The sequence below is a fragment of the Palaemon carinicauda genome, chromosome 4, assembly GCF_036898095.1.
Source record: "Palaemon carinicauda isolate YSFRI2023 chromosome 4, ASM3689809v2, whole genome shotgun sequence".
Classification (NCBI taxonomy): Eukaryota; Metazoa; Arthropoda; class Malacostraca; order Decapoda; family Palaemonidae; genus Palaemon; species Palaemon carinicauda.
The window spans coordinates 31,788,867-31,807,663 of record NC_090728.1 but is presented as its reverse complement, the minus strand read 5'-3'; the positions used below and the strand labels follow the sequence as shown (position 1 = coordinate 31,807,663).

General features: G+C 38.1%; 1 long non-coding RNA gene across 1 annotated transcript; it reads left to right on the top strand.

Moving 5' to 3' along the window:
- Window positions 1-237: 237 nt before the first annotated feature.
- On the top strand, window positions 238-18,116 carry LOC137639020 (uncharacterized). Its single transcript, XR_011044212.1, has 4 exons — window positions 238-281; window positions 15,103-15,235; window positions 15,996-16,086; window positions 17,997-18,116. It is a non-coding gene; the product is annotated as an uncharacterized lncRNA (long non-coding RNA).
- Window positions 18,117-18,797: the final 681 nt, after the last annotated feature.

Below are 18,797 nucleotides of genomic sequence, written 5' to 3'. Positions count from 1 at the left end.
TTGGTGATGAAATTTGGCTATGATTTTAATAAAACTGTGTTCTTCAGTATTAATTAAATAGCTTCGGTTGGACAATTCTATGTATAAAAAAGTTAGGATTTACATAAGTAATAATGGTCATGAAGACCATATACAGATGGAGCCACTTGTCTCCCAAGGACGACAAAACAAGGATTTCTGCTTCCTTGATTTTCTAAAATCTACATTCTGAACCTTCAGACAGTTCGTAGTTATTTGAATCTCGGGTCTGAAGACGTGAACATGAATCGTGGATAATTTATGTAAGTATCCTTTTTAAAGGTTTATTATGGGCTTTGTATTCATTATTTCGTTTCCATGTTCCAATTAGCATTACTTTCCTTACCGGCGGTGTTGCGTATATGGTCTTTATGCTGACATCTCGGTGTCAAACTATCCAAATTCCATACTTTTCAGAAAGTGCCTCATAATTTCGTCAAGTTCTCCATATTTGTGAAGAGGTTTCATGTGTTTTTATAATGGACAAATAAATTTTCTAAGCAAGTAATTTTAAAGTACTCTTTGAATGCTTAACTGGGCATTGCCTTGGAGATTATTGGTTGAGTAGGATCGCTTAAACGTACAAAGCAATAAGACTTATCATTTTCATACCATACAATTTATTCTATTTATTAGCTTTTAGTATATTCCGTGAAACTGTTTTGTAACATTCGTTGTATTGCAAAACTGGGAAATCATTTTCATACAAATCTAATTGGTCGTTGCCATGGATTTTTGGAATTGAAATTTATTTGATTTTTCTAAATTTGATTATAACTTATTACAGTAATTTGGTGTTTGAAACTTGTGCAAATGTTTTCGAAGTGTGGTTATTTTTTACTATTGTGAATTATAGCATATTTTTATTTGATAAAATATCAATGTAAAGATTGGGGTCTGTTTTCTTATGCAACTGTCTTTAGTGATTTTTAATCTCAAGCCCGTCCCCGCTAGATCTGTGACCTGAGCAGGTTTGTGACCTGGGAAGGGCGGTCCGGGGGCTTGACCCCAAAGCCCCCAGTTAGGTCTGTGACCTGGAAACTTAATTGCATCAAGTGGGTTTGTTACCTTCTGTGGCCTTTTACGAATCTCGAAAGTGTTAAATCCCACATTCACACCCGTGTCCGTCAGGAAGGGGAGGAGGAAAACTGGTTTATTTGCGATGGAAATAAAGGCCCAATTTTTTAAAGCATATTCATTGAAGTAAGTTTTTTTTTTTTTTCTATGGGAAATGTAGTTCCATAATTTTACCAAAAAGCTTCTTAAATAGAGAAGTTAATTGATACTAGTCAGTTTTGACTAACTTGCTCTAAATTAAATATCCCCATGTTTTAAACAGCGTGCGCGCTCACACACACACACACACACACACACACACACACACACACACACACACACATACACACACACACACACACACACACATACACACACACACATACACACTCTTAGCCTTCAAACTTGGCTAATTTGAAGTTAAATCTATTTCTTAGAGGAAAGTAACGAGATATAACTTTAGGATACAATATATAACATGACAAGTGAACTTGTGACTTTGGTTACACATGTGAATGTATAGTAACTATGCTTTCACACTTGCGAAGGTCTAGTGACTGTTTACACACACACACACACACACACACGTACGTGAAGGTCTAGTGACTGACTGGTTACACATATGTGAAGGTCTAGTGACTGACTGGTTACACATATGTGAAGGTCTAGTGACTGACTGGTTACACACACGTGAAGGTCTAGTGACTGGTTATTTACTTATGAAGGATTAGTGACTGGTTATTTACTTATGAAGGATTAGTGACTGGTTAATCACTTGTGAAGGATTAGTGACTGGTTAATCTCTTGTGAAGGATTAGTGACTGGTTATTTATTCACTAGTGAAGGATTAGTGACTAGTTATTCACTTGTGGAGTATTAGTGACTTACATTACACACTTCTGAAGGTTTAGTGTCTTCGGTTATGCACACGTGACGTTTTAGTGACTGGTTGCACACTTAGTGAAGTTTTAGTGACTAGTTACACTTGTGAAGTTTTAGTGACTGGCTACACACTAGTGCAAGGTTTAATAACGGGTTACACTAGTGCAAGGTTTAGTTGACTGGTTACAAACTTGTGCAAGGTTTAGTGACTGGTTATACACTTGAGATTTAGCGACTGGTTACACACTTTTGAAGGTTTAGCGACTTTACTTACATGCTTGTGAAGGGTTAGTGTGACTGGTTACACACTTGTTATAGTTGGAGATAGATTACATGCTTGCGATGGTTCAAGGTCTAGTGACTGGTTACACGCATGTGAAGGTCTAGTGACTGGTTACACATTTTACGAAGGTTTGGCGACTAGTTATACACTAGTGCAAGGTTTGGCGATTAGTTATACACTAGTGCAAGGTTTGGCGACTAGTTATACACTAGTGCAAGGTTTAGTGGCTGGTCACACTAGTGCAAGGTTCAGTGACTGGTCACACACTAGTGCAAGGTTCAGTGACTGGTCACACACTAGTGCAAGGTTCAGTGACTGGTCACACACTAGTGCAAGGTTCAGTGACTGGTCACACACTAGTGCAAGGTTTAGTGACTGGTCACACACTAGTGCAAGGTTTAGTGACTCTGGTTATATGCTTGTGAAGGTTTAGTAACTCTGGCTACATAATTGTGAAGGGTAAGTGACTTTATTTACATGTTTGTGAAGGGTTAGTGTTGGAGACAGATTACATGCTTGCTATGGTTCAAGGTCTAGTGACTGGTTACACTTGTGAAGGTCTGTGTGAAGGTCTAGTTTCAGGTTACACACTTAATGAAGGTTTGGCGACTAGTTACACATTTGTTGCGACTGGTTACACACTAGTGCAAGGCTTAGTGACTAGTTACACACTAGTGCACGGTTTAGTGACGTAAATTACACACTAGTGAAGTTTTAGTGTCTTGGATTACACTAGTGAAGGTTTAGTGACTGGTTACTTGCTTGTGAAGGTATAGTAACTCTGGCTACATACATGTGAAGGTTTAGTGACTTGTGAAGGGTTAGTGTGACTGGTTATACACTTGCGATAGATTGGAGACAGATTACATGCTTACGATAGTTTGGAGACAGATTACATGCTTGCTATGGTTCTAGGTCTAGTGACTGGTTACACACTTGTGAAGATCTCTGTGAAGGTCTAGTTTCTGGTTACACACTTTATGAAGGTTTGGTGACTAGTTACACATTAGTTGCAACTGGTTACACACTAGTGCAAGGTTCAGTGACTGGTCACACACTAGTGCAAGGTTTAGTGACTTGGATTACACACTTGTGAAGGTCTAGTGATTGGTTACACATTTGTGAAGGTCTGTGTGAAGGTCTAGTTTCTGGTTACACACTTTATGAAGGTTTGGCAACTAGTTACACATTTGTTGCGACTGGTTACACACTAGTGCAAGGCTTAGTGACTGATTACACACTAGTGCACGGTTTAGTGACGTAGATTACACACTAGTGAAGTTTTAGGGACTTGGATTACACTTGTGAAGGTTTAGTGACTAGTTACATGCTTGTGAAGGTTTAGTAACTCTGGCTACATACATGTGAAAGTTTAGTGACTTTAGTTACATGCTTGTGAAGGTTTAGTGACTTGCTTGTGAAGGGTTAATGCGACTGGTTACACACTTGCGATAGATTGGAGAGAGATTACATGCTTACGATAGTTTGGAGACTGATTACATGCTTGCGATGGTTCTAGGTCTAGTGACTGGTTACACACTTGTGAAGGTTTTTGTGAAGGTCTAGTGACTGGTTACACACTTGCTATAGTTGGAGATAGATTACATGCTTGCGATGGTTCAAGGTCTAGTGACTGGTTACACGCATGTGAAGGTCTAGTGACTGGTTACACACTTGTGAAGGTCTCTGGAGGTCTAGTGACTGGTTACACACTTTACGAAGGTTTGGCGACTAGTTATACACTAGTGCAAGGTTTAGTGACCTAGATTACACACTAGTGCAAGGTTTAGTGACTTGGATTACACACTTGTGAAGGTCTAGTGACTGGTTACACATTTGTGAAGGTCTGTGTGAAGGTCTAGTTTCTGGTTACACACTTTATGAAGGTTTGGCGACTAGTTACACATTTGTTGCGACTGGTTACACACTAGTGCAAGGCTTAGTGACTGATTACACACTAGTGCACGGTTTAGTGACTTGGATTACACACTTGTGAAGGTCTAGTGACTGGTTACACATTTGTGAAGGTCTAGTTTCTGGTTACACACTTTATGAAGGTTTGGCGACTAGTTACACATTTGTTGCGACTGGTTACACACTAGTGCAAGGCTTAGTGACTGATTACACACTAGTGCACGGTTTAGTGACGTAAATTACACACTAGTGAAGTTTTAGTGACTTGGATTACACTAGTGAAGGTTTAGTGACTGGTTACTTGCTTGTGAAGGTATAGTAACTCTGGCTACATACATGTGAAGGTTTAGTGACTTGCTTGTGAAGGGTTAGTGTGACTGGTTACACACTTGCGATAGTTTGGAGACAGATTACATGCTTACGATAGTTTGGAGACAGATTACATGCTTGCTATGGTTCTAGGTCTAGTGACTGGTTACACACTTGTGAAGATCTCTGTGAAGGTCTTAGTTTCTGGTTACACACTTTATGAAGGTTTGGCGACTAGTTACACATTAGTTGCAACTGGTTACACTAGTGCAAGGTTCAGTGACTGGTCACACACTAGTGCAAGGTTTAGTGACTTGGATTACATACTTGTGAAGGTTTAGTGACTGGTTACACATTTGTGAAGGTCTGTGTGAAGGTCTAGTTTCTGGTTACACACTTTATGAAGGTTTGGCGACTAGTTACACATTTGTTGCGATTGGTTACACACTAGTGCAAGGCTTAGTGACTGATTACACACTAGTGCACGGTTTACTGACGTAGATTACACACTAGTGAAGTTTTAGTGACTTGGATTACACTAGTGAAGGTTTAGTGACTGGTTACTTGCTTGTGAAGGTTTAGTAACTCTGGCTACATACATGTGAAGGTTTAGTGACTTGCTTGTGAAGGGTTAGTGTGACTGGTTACACACTTGCGATAGATTGGAGACAGATTACATGCTTACGATAGTTTGGAGACAGATTACATGCTTGCGATGGTTTTATGTCTAGTGACTGGTTAAACACTTGTGAAGATCTCTGTGAAGGTCTAGTTTCTGGTTACACACTTTATGAAGGTTTGGCGACTAGTTACACATTAGTTGCAACTGGTTACACACTAGTGCAAGGTTGTGACTGGTCACACACTAGTGCAAGGTTTAGTGACTTGGATTACACTTGTGAAGGTCTAGTGACTGGTTACACATTTGTGAAGGTCTGTGTGAAGGTCTAGTTTCTGGTTACACACTTTATGAAGGTTTGCCGACTAGTTACACATTTGTTGCGACTGGTTACACACTAGTGCAAGGCTTAGTGACTGATTACACACTAGTGCACGGTTTAGTGACGTAGATTACACACTAGTGAAGTTTTAGTGACTTGGAGGTAAATGTGTAGGAGAGCTCCGCGGAAGATCTTGAAGAATTTAAACACCTACAATTCACTATTATATCATATAGAACGCTTATATAATAGTCAATATATGAGCAGCTTCTATTTAACGAAGATATTCGTGTGTATAGTTATGTTTCACCTGGATTTTTTCTAAGTGTTTGTTTTTGTTTACTGTGTGATGTCTTGGCTAAAATGAGCTGTTTCACCGCCTTACTGCGTATGGCAAACTAGTTCTCAATGCTATTCTAACCAATAACAGGTGTTTTCTTGACTTCACACTGTTTGAAAACCAATCATGGTGGTTTTTACAAATCTAGCCAATGCTGACACTTATTACTTCACTTATCCCTGCTATTTTTCCACCAGTTACCACAGTTTACATGAAGTTCCGCGGAGGAATATTTTTGCACGTCTCGGATCTCCCTTCAAACTGAAAAGCTCATTTTGCCGTGAAGTATTGAGTAATTAGCAGGACCTTCATCCCGTTCCGACTGTGTCATTTGTGACAATTGCTTTATTTCTTATGGGGATTTTTGTGTACATTATTCAGGGAAAGTTGATTTGCTAATTGCATTTGCTCAACGTCATGGTTTGATTTTGGCAGAGAAAAAGTGCCCTAATTGTGAAAATGTGTGCCGTATAGATTACAACAAATTAGTATTCCGGTGTGATCGTAGTGTGGTTACTCGTGGGAAAAGGAAGAGGAGGTGCAATTTTTTCGTGTCTTGTTTCAAAGGTAAGTTAGATATTGAGACCTATTTGAAGTTTGTGTTCCTTTTTTTGCAAAAGGCGTTTTCATTTGAATTTGTTTCGTTTGAACTGAAACTCAATGTGGCCTTAAGGGGGGGTCGCAGGGGGGGGGGCGGAGGCCCCCCCCCCGTAGGCCTAGGTAGGGGTACAGGGCCCCATAGGCTAGGTTAGGTGGGTGTCTTAGGTTCGGTGGTGCCCTGAAAATTACTGTGGCCTTAAGGGGGGTCGCAGGGGGGGCGGAGCCCCCCCCCCCGGTAGGCCTAGGTAGGGGTACATGGCCCCCAGGGTAGGGTAGGTAGTTGTATTAGGTTCGGTAGTGCCCCGAAAAATCACTTTTCTCCTCCTCCCCCCACCCAAAAACCCCGCTTCCCACTGGGGTCCCCCATAATTGTATTAGTAGGTTTATGCTTACATTTTCTGTGTAAGAGTTAGGTGGTTGTAGGAGGATTATCTCACAGTTTCAAGGTAACTGTAGCTCTAATTTACTGTTTTCTTTCGTTTTCTACTTTTAGAAACTTTTAAATCGAGCGCGGAGCTCTCCTACACATTTACCGACTTGGATTACACTAGTGAAGGTTTAGTGACTGGTTACTTGCTTGTGAAGGTTTAGTAACTCTGGCTACATACATGTGAAGGTTTAGTGACTTGCTTGTGAAGGGTTAGTGTGACTGGTTACACACTTGCGATAGATTGGAGACAGATTACATGATTACGATAGTTTGGAGACAGATTACATGCTTGCGATGGTTCTAGGTCTAGTGACTGGTTACACACTTGTGAAGATCTCTGTGAAGGTCTAGTTTCTGGTTACACATTTTATGAAGGTTTGGCGATTAGTTACACATTAGTTGCAACTGGTTACACACTAGTGCAAGGTTTAGTGACTGGTTACACACTAGTGCACGGTTTAGTTACGTAGATTACACACTAGTGAAGTTTTAGTGACTTGGATTACACTTGTGAAGTTTTAGTGACTGGTTACATGCTTGTGAAGGTTTAGTAACTCTGGCTACATACATGTGAAGGTTTAGTGACTTTAGTTACATACTTGTGAAGGTTTAGTGACTTGCTTGTGAAGGGTTAGTGTGACTGGTTACACACTTGCGATAGATTGGAGACAGATTACATGCTTACGATAGTTTGGAGACTGATTACATGCTTGCGATGGTTCTAGGTCTAGTGACTGGTTACACACTTGTGAAGGACTAGTGACTGGTTACACACTTGTGAAGGTCTTTGTGAAGGTTTAGTGACTGGTTACACACTTGTGAAGGTCTTTGTGAAGGTCTAGTGACTGGTTACACACTTTATGAAGGTTTGGCGACTAGTTACACATCAGTTTAGGTTTAGTAACTGGTTACACACTAGTGCAAGGATTGGTGACTGGTTACACACTAGTGCAAGGTTTGGTGACTGGTTACACACTAGTGCAAGGATTGGTGACTGGTTACACACTAGTGCAAGGTTTGGTGACTGGTTACACACTAGTGCAAGGTTTGGTGACTGGTTACACACAAGTGCAAGGTTTAGTGACTTAGATTATTCACTTGTGAAGTTTAGTGACTTTGATTACACACTAGTGAAGGTTTAGCGACTCTGGTTACACGCTTGTGAAGGGTTAATGACTCTGGTTACACGATTACATGCTTGCTTGCGATCGTTCAAGGTCTAGTGACTGGTTACACACTTGTGAAGGTTTAGTGACTGGTTACACTCTTGTGAAGGTATGTGTTAAGGTCTAGTGACTGATTACACACCTTATGAAGGTTTGGCGACTAGTTACACAGTAGTATAGGTTTAGTAACTGGTTATACAATAGTGAGGGTTTAGTGACTGGTTACACACTAGTGCAAGGTTTGGTGACTGATTACACACTAGTGCAAGGTTTAGCTACTTGGATTACTCACTTGTGAAGTTTAGTGACTTTGATTACACACTTGTGAAGGTTTAGGGACTCTGGTTACACGCTTGTGAAGGGTTGAGACTTAAATTATACGCTTGCAATGGTTTGAGACTTGGATTACATGCTTGTCAAGGTTTGGAGACTTAGATAATACGCTTGCGAAGTTTTAAAGACTTAGATTAACATACTTGCAAAGGTTTGGATATTTTGGTTCCATGCTTGTGAAGGTTTGGATATTTTGGTTCCATGCTTGTGAAGGTTTGAGGCTTTGGTTCCATGCTTGTGAAGGTTTGAGGCTTTGGTTCCATGCTTGCGAAGGTTTGGATATTTTGGTTCCATGCTTGTGAAGGTTTGAGGCTTTGATTCCACGCTTGTGAAGGTTTGGAGACTTTGGAACCACGCTTGTGAAGGTATGGAGACTTTGGTTCCATGCTTGTGAGGGTTTGTTGACTTTGGTTCCATGCTTGTGAAGGTTTGGAGACTTTGGTTCCATGCTTGTGAAGGTTTGGAGACTTTGGTTCCACGCCTGTGAAGGTTTGGAGACTTTGGTTCCACGCCTGTGAAGGGTTGGAGACTTTGGTTCCACGCCTGTGAAGGTTTGGAGACTTTGGTTCCACGACTGTGAAGGCTTGGAGAGACTGGTTCCACGCCTGCGAAGGCTTGGAGAGACTGGTTCCACGCCTGCGAAGGCTTGGAGAGACTGGTTCCACGCCTGCGAAGGCTTGGAGACTTTGGTTCCACGCCTGCCAAGGCTTGGAGACTTTGGTTCCGCACCTGCGAAGGCTTGGAGACTTTGGTTCCACGCCTGCGAAGGCTTGGAGGCTTTGGTTCCACGCCTGCGAAGGCTTGGAGGCTTTGGTTCCACGCCTGCGAAGGCTTGGAGGCTTCGGTCCCACGCCTGCGAAGGCTTGGAGGCTTCGGTCCCACGCCTGCGAAGGCTTGGAGGCTTGGGTTACACGCTTACGAAGATTTTTAGACTTGGATTATATGCTTTTGAAGGTTTGGGTACTTTGGTTACACACATGGTTACACACTTGTCAAGGTTTGGTGACTAGTTACATGACTGATAGTTTACTTTGGTTACATGCTTGTAAAGGTTGGTTACACGCTTGTCCCACGCCTGCGAAGGCTTGGAGACTTGGGTTACACGCTTACGAAGATTTGGAGACTTAGATTATATGCTTTTGAAGGTTTGGGTACTTTGGTTACACACATGGTTACACACTCGTCAAGGTTTGGTGACTAGTTACATGACTGATAGTTTACTTTGGTTACATGCTTGTAAAGGTTGGTTACACGCTTGTGAAGGTTTAGTGACTGGTTACACGCTTGTGAAGGATTGGGGTTATTTAGTTACATGCTTGTGAAGGATTGGGGTTATTTATTTACATGCTTGTGAAGGTTTGGGGAATTTGGTTACATGCTTGTGAAGGTTTGGAGACAAGTTACACGCTTGTGAAGGTTTGGAGACAAGTTACACGCTTGTGAAGGTTTGGAGACAAGTTACACGCTTGTGAAGGTTTGGAGACAAGTTACACGCTTGTGAAGGTTTGGAGACAAGTTACACGCTTGTGAAGGTTTGGAGACAAGTTACACGCTTGTGAAGGTTTGGAGACAAGTTACACGCTTGTGAAGGTTTGGAGACATTAGTTATTATTATTATTATTATTATTATTACTTGCTAAGCTACAACCCTAGTTGGAAAAGCAAGATGCTATAAGCCCAGGGGCTCCAACAGGGAAAATAGCTCAGTGAGGAAAGGAAAAAAGGAAAATAAAATATTTCAGGAAGGGTAACAACATTAAAATAAATATCTCCTATATAAACTATAAAAACTTTAACAAAACAATAGGATGAGAAATAATATAGAGGAGTGTGCTCGAGTGTACCCTCAAGCAAGAGAACTCTAAACCAAGGCAGTGGAAGACCATGGTACAGAGGTTATGGCACTACCCAAGACTAGAGAACATTGGTTTGATTTTGGAGTGTCCTTCTCCTAGAAGAGCTGCTTACCATAGCTAAAGAGTCTCTTCTACCCTTACAAAGAGGAAAGTGGCCACTGAACAAATACAGTGCAGTAACCCCTTGAGCGAAGAAGAATTATTTGGTAATTTGTGTTGTCAGGTGAATGAGGACAGAGGAGAATATGTAAAAAAAATAGGCCAGACTATTCAGTGTGAGTGTAGGCTAAGGGAAAATGAACCGTAACCAGAAGAAGGATCCAATGTAGTACTGCCTGGCAAGTCAAGACTCCATAACTCTCTAGCGGTAGTATCTCAACGGGTGGCTGGTGCCTTGGAGACCTTAGTTACATGCTTGTGAAGGTTTGAAGACACTGGTTACACGCTGGTGAAGGTTTGGAGACATAAGTTACACGCTGGTGAAGGTTTGGAGACTTCGGTTACACGCTGGTGAAGGTATAGAGACTGTGGTTACACGCTGGTGAAGGTATAGAGACTGTGGTTACACGCTGGTGAAGGTATAGAGACTGTGGTTACACGCTGGTGAAGGTATAGAGACTGTGGTTACACGCTGGTGAAGGTATAGAGACTGTGGTTACACGCTGGTGAAGGTATAGACTTTGGTTACACGCTTGTGAAGGTTTAGAAATTGGTTTCACACTTGTGAAGGTTTTTGTAAGCATATTGGTACTTTGGCTTGTTTTTAGTTAAAAGGGTTTTAATTTATAGGAATAACTTTAATGCATTTTTGTTTTGGCCATGTAAATATGGTGAAACTTTGAAAGCATGGCTCACTCTATATTGATAAAGTAAGCACCTACATGGAAAGAGCATGTGAAAAATTTTATAAATAGTAATTTTATGAGATTGGGATTAAATGAGCATAAGTTTTTACCTCCAATTTTACAAAGTTGTTTTCCTGTACAGTATTGTTTCCTTTTAATGAGGTCTGTTTTCTCGCTCTTGTGCAAACGCAAGCAGTTCGTTAGATTCTTGCCAGAGCTGTGACCTCATGATCTTTTGTTTCTCTGTGGACAAGATTATTTATTTCTATTTCTCTGGGTAGAATTACGTCAGAACTACAGAACAGATTTTTACTAAATTTTCACCACATATAGAACCTAGGTCACAGACGACCCTATTAAAATTTTGAGACGATTCGGATCCGGAATCTAATTCTAGACCCGGATTTGCCTTTTTCACAATTTTAAAGATTGTCAAAACATCTTGACTGATTTTAAAAACTTTAACAATGGGTAGATATTATGCAACAGAAGAAACCATGAAATTTTGGAGGTGACACCGATCAGCATCACTGTTCTGGATCAACATTGTACATTATCATCTATAAGCATCATGTGACAAATGGTAGCAATATCCGTAGGCTTTTAGTTGAATGTTAGCAATATTCATTGGCGGAGGTCTGAAATCTGATTGCTCTTGTGACGTAGTGGTTTCATAACCAATTACTAACGACTAAAGTCGAAAACTAAGTTTTACAAGGATTTCAACGTAGTAAAGTTACCTGAACGACAAATGATATAAATTTTTGATTGAATATATTAAATAATAAAGGAAAGTCATTTGGTTTTACTATAGCTATGGCAGAGGCAGTGGCTGCCCCTTCTAGTGTTAATTTGACCAACCCAATTCCTGAGGATTGTGTAGTGCAATGTTGGTTACGGCTAATTTTATTATTTGTCTAATGTTGGTATTGGACTAGTGGTTGAATATGCTGCGACATAATTTAATTCTTAAGCTAGGGTTTAAAGTGTTTTGTAATTCTTAAGCTAGTCTAAAGTGTTTTGTAATTCTTAAGCTAGAGTTTAAAGTGTTTTGTAGCTATTTGTAGAATAGACTACAACAGGAACGCCTTTAGTTGATTGCTCTGTAGTGACGAAAAGACGTCGGCTATAATCACACAGACTTCCCCAATAATGATGTACGATCTATTTCGAAATTTAGTGTAATTTTATCTATTTCGGTAATTGTTGAAAACGCTCTCCGCTATTGTTCGTGTGAAAGTAAAAATGTCCCAAAATCAACTCTCAGGGCTTGCATGCACAGAACATATGTACCGCTTGCCAGAACATAGCAGTGATTTAATGCTAATTTTGCAAGCACAGCGAGCCTACGGTAGAGCTGAAAAATATTAGCTTTAAAAAGTCTCCCAAATAATGACCCACGGGGCTTACATGCGCTGCTAGGCGTGTAGGCGAGCCGCGGTAGAGCAATAAGCATTAGGATGTGAAGTGAATCATAGATAATTTGGTACTTATAATTTCATGCCACTTTCATGAATATATTTTTCTAATTTTATCTTGTATTTCTGACGATTGTTTCTATAAAGCATTAGTTTTTGGTATTTTCCCCACCCAAAATCTGATTCCCACCAGGGGCCCCCAAACTTGTAGGGTGGGAAAGAAAATAGTCATAAAAACTATTTCATAAAAGGAAGGAATATTTATTTTATATAGAAAATGGGGATATAGCTTGCTTCTGAGAGGGGAATACTTATTTTAATTACTTCAATTACTAGTGCAACTGGAATTCGCTATAATAAATTACGAGTGCTTGAATAGTTTGTCAATTTGTGTAGTGCGGCCTAAAGCAAAATAACTAACGTATCGGTCAGTTAAAATTTTAAGTAAATTTTCACAGTTTCATTGTTAACTTTTGGGAGATTGATTGGGAGTTAGTTACTGCGCATGTTTGTATTCTATTTTGCCCGCAGTTCTGTTCTTTGTATGACGTAATAACTACCTTTGATTAACTTCTTACGAACTTCTTAATATTTATGCGAATATTTATGCGCAAGTTCCTGGATGTTCTACAGCAGTCATTTTTTTACCATCCTCCCACTTAGTACCATCATTACAACAATCACATGGAGACATCTCCAAGAGGAGAGTACTCTCTCTCTCTCAAAATTTTGTGCAATTTCATCTATTTCGGTAATTGGTTATGTTGAAAATTCACTCCGTTCAGTATAGAGCTATTGTTGCTCATGTTATAAAATCTCCCTGAAATATGGCCCCCGTGGCTTGAATGCGCAGCATATTGTGTACCACTTGCTAGAACAAAGCAGTGATGTAATGGTAGTTTTCAGAGCTTGAGTGTCACGCCAGAGGAAAAAAAAAAATATTTAGATTAAAGTGAATCGTAGATAAAAGAACTTTAATTTTTTCGACTGGTTATCTTAGTTTATTTTGCTTTTCTAATCATTATTACTGCTGTAATTAGCTCGGTTTGGGCGATCCCCCGCCCCTCCTTCCCAGTCCCAGATCCCAGATCTAGCCCGCAGGCGGGGGCGGGTGGGCTGGTGAACCCCTCCTTCTCAGGTAAACAAACCCAGGTCTCAAACCTAGCCACCTCCCTACCCAGGTCACTAACTCTAAAAGTAAATCAAATAATTACACCCTTTATGATTGATACCTACAGTACGTAATTTTTTTGTCTTAGCAATCTTCACAGTAATTACAATAAATGTTGGTCTTCAATAAACACTCAGAATCGCACTTAGGTCACTCTAGGACACTAAAGTTTACGGGCTAACATCAACATTGAGATTTTAAAAAGGTGTTCTACATTAGTTGTATCATAAGTCACTTATAACAGCAGTGGGATTTGGGAATCTTGGTCCAGTGGGGGGAATATTATCCTGGGACAAAATTCCCCCAGGGTTTTATATATCGTGGGCTTTATTTTCCCCGGGGAAATTTCGAACGGGAAAAAGACCATTTGTAATGGGGCTACCAAAATAAGTAGTTTTCCCCAATTGTAATGGTCAGAAATGCATACAATAAGATAGCGAGTAAGAAAAATATATGGTTCACCTTTGAGTTTTTAGTTTTTTTTAATTTAGCACTTCCATAATATGTCAGTATTGATAACCTACATTTCTTCTATTTTGGGTCATACAATTAAGTATATTCTCTGGTTCAGTAACAGTGTTTTAGGTTCGTATTAATTTTTTTTACAAAATATTTATTTTGCTTTTAGGGTAGTTTGGTCTTAATCCGTGACGATATTTATTTAAATTTCTCACGATTTCTTTGTTATTTGCTTTCCTGGTGAATTTTGATTGCATTTGACTTGCATTTCATTTTGATGGCTTTACGTGATATTTTGTAAGACGCTGATACTAGTTACTGGTAGTAGTAAATAGTTTTGAAAAGTTTTCAACAAGAATTAATGAGGATGATGCTGTTAATCAATTTTGAAATTTTATGCAAATAGTGATTGGTGCCCTAACTACTGCACTGTCATTGTTCAATGACTACTTTTCTTTTATGGGTAGAAAGAGTCCTTAGCTATGGTAAGCAGCTCTTTTAAGAGAAGGACACTCCAAAATGAAAATCAAACTATTGATCTCTGGTCCTTGGTAGTGCCATAGGCTCTGTACCATGGTCTAACACTGGTTAATTCTTGCTTGAGGCTACACTTGGGGACACTATTGATTCCTTATTTCCTTTCCTCACCGGGCTATTTTCCCTGTTGGAACCCTTGGGTCCATAGCATCCTGGTTTTTTAAACGGGGCAGTAGCTTAGATAGCAGTAATATTGAATTGGAATTAATGCAGTGTCATTAGCGTTTGTGTTATCCTTGGAGCATTTAAATACTTTGAGAATTTCGGCAGCTTCTTGGTTCATACACATGTAGCTTAATTTTTCTTACCCAGTGTTTGTCCTGTAGTTTAAGTGGGTAAGTAAATTGAGATTCTTTATAAACATGTATTGGGATATATTCGGCACAAGTTGTAATATAAATTTGGTATTTCAATGCTGTTACTTTTAAAAAATAATTTGTTCGTAAACATGAATACTATTAGCCCATTTTCGCTGGTAATGAAGTCTTCAAATGGAATCTTTTCGTGGCAGAATTACCCACACTAATGAATTTTCTTTTTCCAGATTTTTAATGACCATACTGACTGAAGTGCTGAAGCTTGAACGATGACCTCGATGCGTACGAACCAGACACATTTTCAGAAGGAAGATTTCATTCAGCTGAAGTGGAGTAAATTGATCAAAACCTTCAGTACTGGTATGTAGATAAAAATTTACTTTTGTTTAGGTTCATGGCTATTATGCAAATAAATATTTTGAAAGTGTTAAAATTACTTTTCACATGAAATAAATAAAGATACTTGAGTTATCGTTTAAATTTGGCAATAGAATTTGGCCTGATTTAAAAGTGGGAGAAGTAATTCCTGGTGAAAAAAGAACTTTAGAAATAGTTGTATAATTTCTTATACTTGGCCGAAACTTTAATATCAGTGGTACATCTAATATATTAGAGACGGAAGGGTAATGAATTAATATCAAATGTTCATTAGGTACCGGCCCAAATAAAAGGAAATATTTGAAAATACGGAAAGGGTTTGGCGTTAGTTACCAGTGACTAATTCTCGGATTAAGTTGGTTTTGGTGGGCAGATATTTTGAGGACATATATAAATGCACCTGAAATCTATAACTCAGCTGTCTACCATAGAAAAGAAGAAATATTCAACTTGAAGGTAGAAAGAAAGTCGCTTGGTGAAAAATTTGCTGTAAGTTGGTTTGCTGTGAACGATCAGACTTAAGTTCCCATCATGATCAATCCCTACTGACCAGCGTGGTGATCAAGACTGGCCAAACCTCAGACATGAATAAGGACATCTGAGGCTTTTGTATTGCCTTAACGCAAAAGATAAAACGAAGTCCCTGCATGATGTGCGTAAGATTGTCAACATGTTTAACTTGTAAGGGTATGAATGTGTATACCTTGTAAGATTTTGAATGTATAAAACTTATTTTTTTCAGATTCGGATGATCAGCTTCATGCAAAAGAAATTATTGAAACAAAGTTTTTCAATGGGCAGAAGGACAATTAGAATATATCTTATTTTAAAAGGTAAGAGGAATCTGTAATATACTGTTAGAAAATCCATTTGTTTTATTGGAAACTTTTATTTAATCCAAAATGAAATATAAAATACATTTTTCAACTTAACATTATTTTTTTTGACACCCAAAGTAGAGAGTAGGCATACTTCTTGTAAAGATGGGAGTACTCAAAATTTAATATGTACATTATATGCTCTGATTTCTTCCAGATGTATTTGAAACTCGTTTGAAACTTGAATAGAAAGGAATTGCAATAAAACATGAACGTTGAGACGCCAGTAGTAAAGCAAACGATTTAGAGACAAGAACGAAATGACAAGGAAAAAATACTACAAAAAAACTTATTCATTAAACGTTACTGCAGGTGGTTAATGTTAGATAATTAGTAGCTCTTTTCCTATTGTCTCTATCGGTGTTTTTTTTTTTTTTCCTTTTTAATTTTCGAATTTTATTTTTCCATACAGTGCTGTTTTGATCTCGTCTTTTTGGCACTTGAGTTTTCCCATGATTTGCGTAGTTTTCTTCAAGCAATTGGTGTTTAGTATTTTATCTGTCATTCCTTCTGCCTATTGCGTTGTCTTCTGGTCTTATCTTTTTCGTACTAAATTATCTCAAGTTTTCTGTTGCATTCTGAGACGTCTTCTGGTGTTCTTTACTTAGCATACTCAGGTTTCTTTCGGCCGCTGGTTAGGTTGGTAGATTTTGGTTAAAGTTCTACATAACTGTGACGATTTTTAATTTTTTTTTGTTCCAGCAGTTTGGTGACCTTTAGGAGACTGAATTTCCAGAGAGACTTACAATAGTTTCCCTTTCTACGCTTTCCAGATTCGTATGCATATTTTTCCTTACATATTGCTTATTGGCAGGTTTAATCTTTGTATTATTGATTTAGATGATATTTTACAAACATATAGTTTATATTAGTTTTTTGTTAAGTTCTTATAATTTTTTTAACGAGTTTTCTTTGGTCATCTTGATCAAGTTTACTAATGCAAAATTTTAACTTGAAGTATATTGAGATATATCTTCGATTATTACAAAGCATAGTAATGTAGTTTGTTTGATTTGCGGGAATTGTAATCTGAAGTAATTTTCCTGTAATTTGATATAACAAAAGGCAAATAAAAAAACTTGTTTCTACAAATGACACTTGGTTTATGTAGTTCTTTATATTGTTTTTGTTAAAAAAAAAAAATTGTCTATATAGATTCGTTTTCATGTTGTTTAGTGTATTGGTTTTATAATACAGAAGTGTCCATGACAAAATATATCTAATGCCTTCAGGGCTGATTTTGGTCTTAACGTGATTTTTAGAATTTCTCTTCCTTATATAGTTAGATTCATGTTGAATTTTTGTTAAGTTTGAATTTGTGATTGCTCAATAGGAAATCTAGATGCAAATGCTATGTAATAGAATCGGTTAATAAAACTCGTTAACTGTCAATGATTCTAGCTAATAGCTTAAGTAAAGTTTCTCAGTTGGTGAAGGTGATGTATATTGAAATGTTGCATTTGATTTTCTAGTTTTAACTCTGGCAAAACCATTACTGGGCTCAATATAAATGAAACTAAATTGTCCTTTTAAAGATTTTATATATAGAACCATTGAAAATCCTTTTACAATTGCTTTGAGTGAAAATTTCAGCTTAATAGAAATTTCCAGCTCCATAATCAAGAAAGATGATGATGCTTATTAGGTACTTAAGTAATGGCGTATAGGCGTGAAAGGAAGTTGAATAGAAGGCTACTTGAAAAGTTACGTTATTTCGACAGGCTGGTAAAGAAAATATTAATATCTAAGTGCTACATAGCTTTATGAAATAACCCGGAATGTATGAAAATTTTTCTATGTAAATTAGTCCTCGTTTTAGTTGTTGTAGGAGATTTTGCCTTACATATGCTCAATTTCTTTGGCAGGTTTCAAGGCGACAGGGGAGCTTATACGGAAACTTCAGTATTTTGTTCCAGATAAAAGTTTGATTTTTTCCACCAACCAAAGAAGGCTATTGCCACTTAACCGCTGTAAATGAAAAACGACAAGTAAGCAAATAAAGCCTTTGACTTTGTTAGCTGCAAACTCATTTCGCCAAAAATATTACAATTTTTAGCTTTTAATTAACTAAATGTAGCACATGCATATAAATTGGGGAACAAATAATATAATCCGTGTGGGAATATATGCAAAAATTGTTTCATTTCCGTAACTTTGTTACATAATTGAAGACAGGTTTGATTTAAGGACTTAAACAAAAATCACAAGTTTTGCTATAGGAAAATAGTTGCCGATATATAAAGCATAACTAGACCAGTTAAAGTTCAAGAAAATGTTCTTGAAAATTTAAGCTAGAATTATGAAAATAGAGAATTGGTCATACAGACAAGGGAGCAAGTGTAATGTTAAATTTTTAAGGATCTAAATAGATCCTCCACCCGCAGTAGACGTGTTTAGCTCAGTTTTGGATGTTTTAACTTGGAAGCTTAAATTTTTTTTACCTTTAGCCGTCAAGGGCAAGCAAAGACTAAAATTCACATTATAAAGTATACTGTATTGTTTCAGATAGCAGAAGTGGAAATTAGATTTGCCTTTCTAATCATTTGTCAAGACACTGCTATACTGTGAAAGGTAAATTTTACGTTTTTAAATCAGTTCAAACTTTAATGGTTAGTCATTTTTCCAATATCTTTTTAATGGTTAGTCATTTTTCCAATATCTTTTTA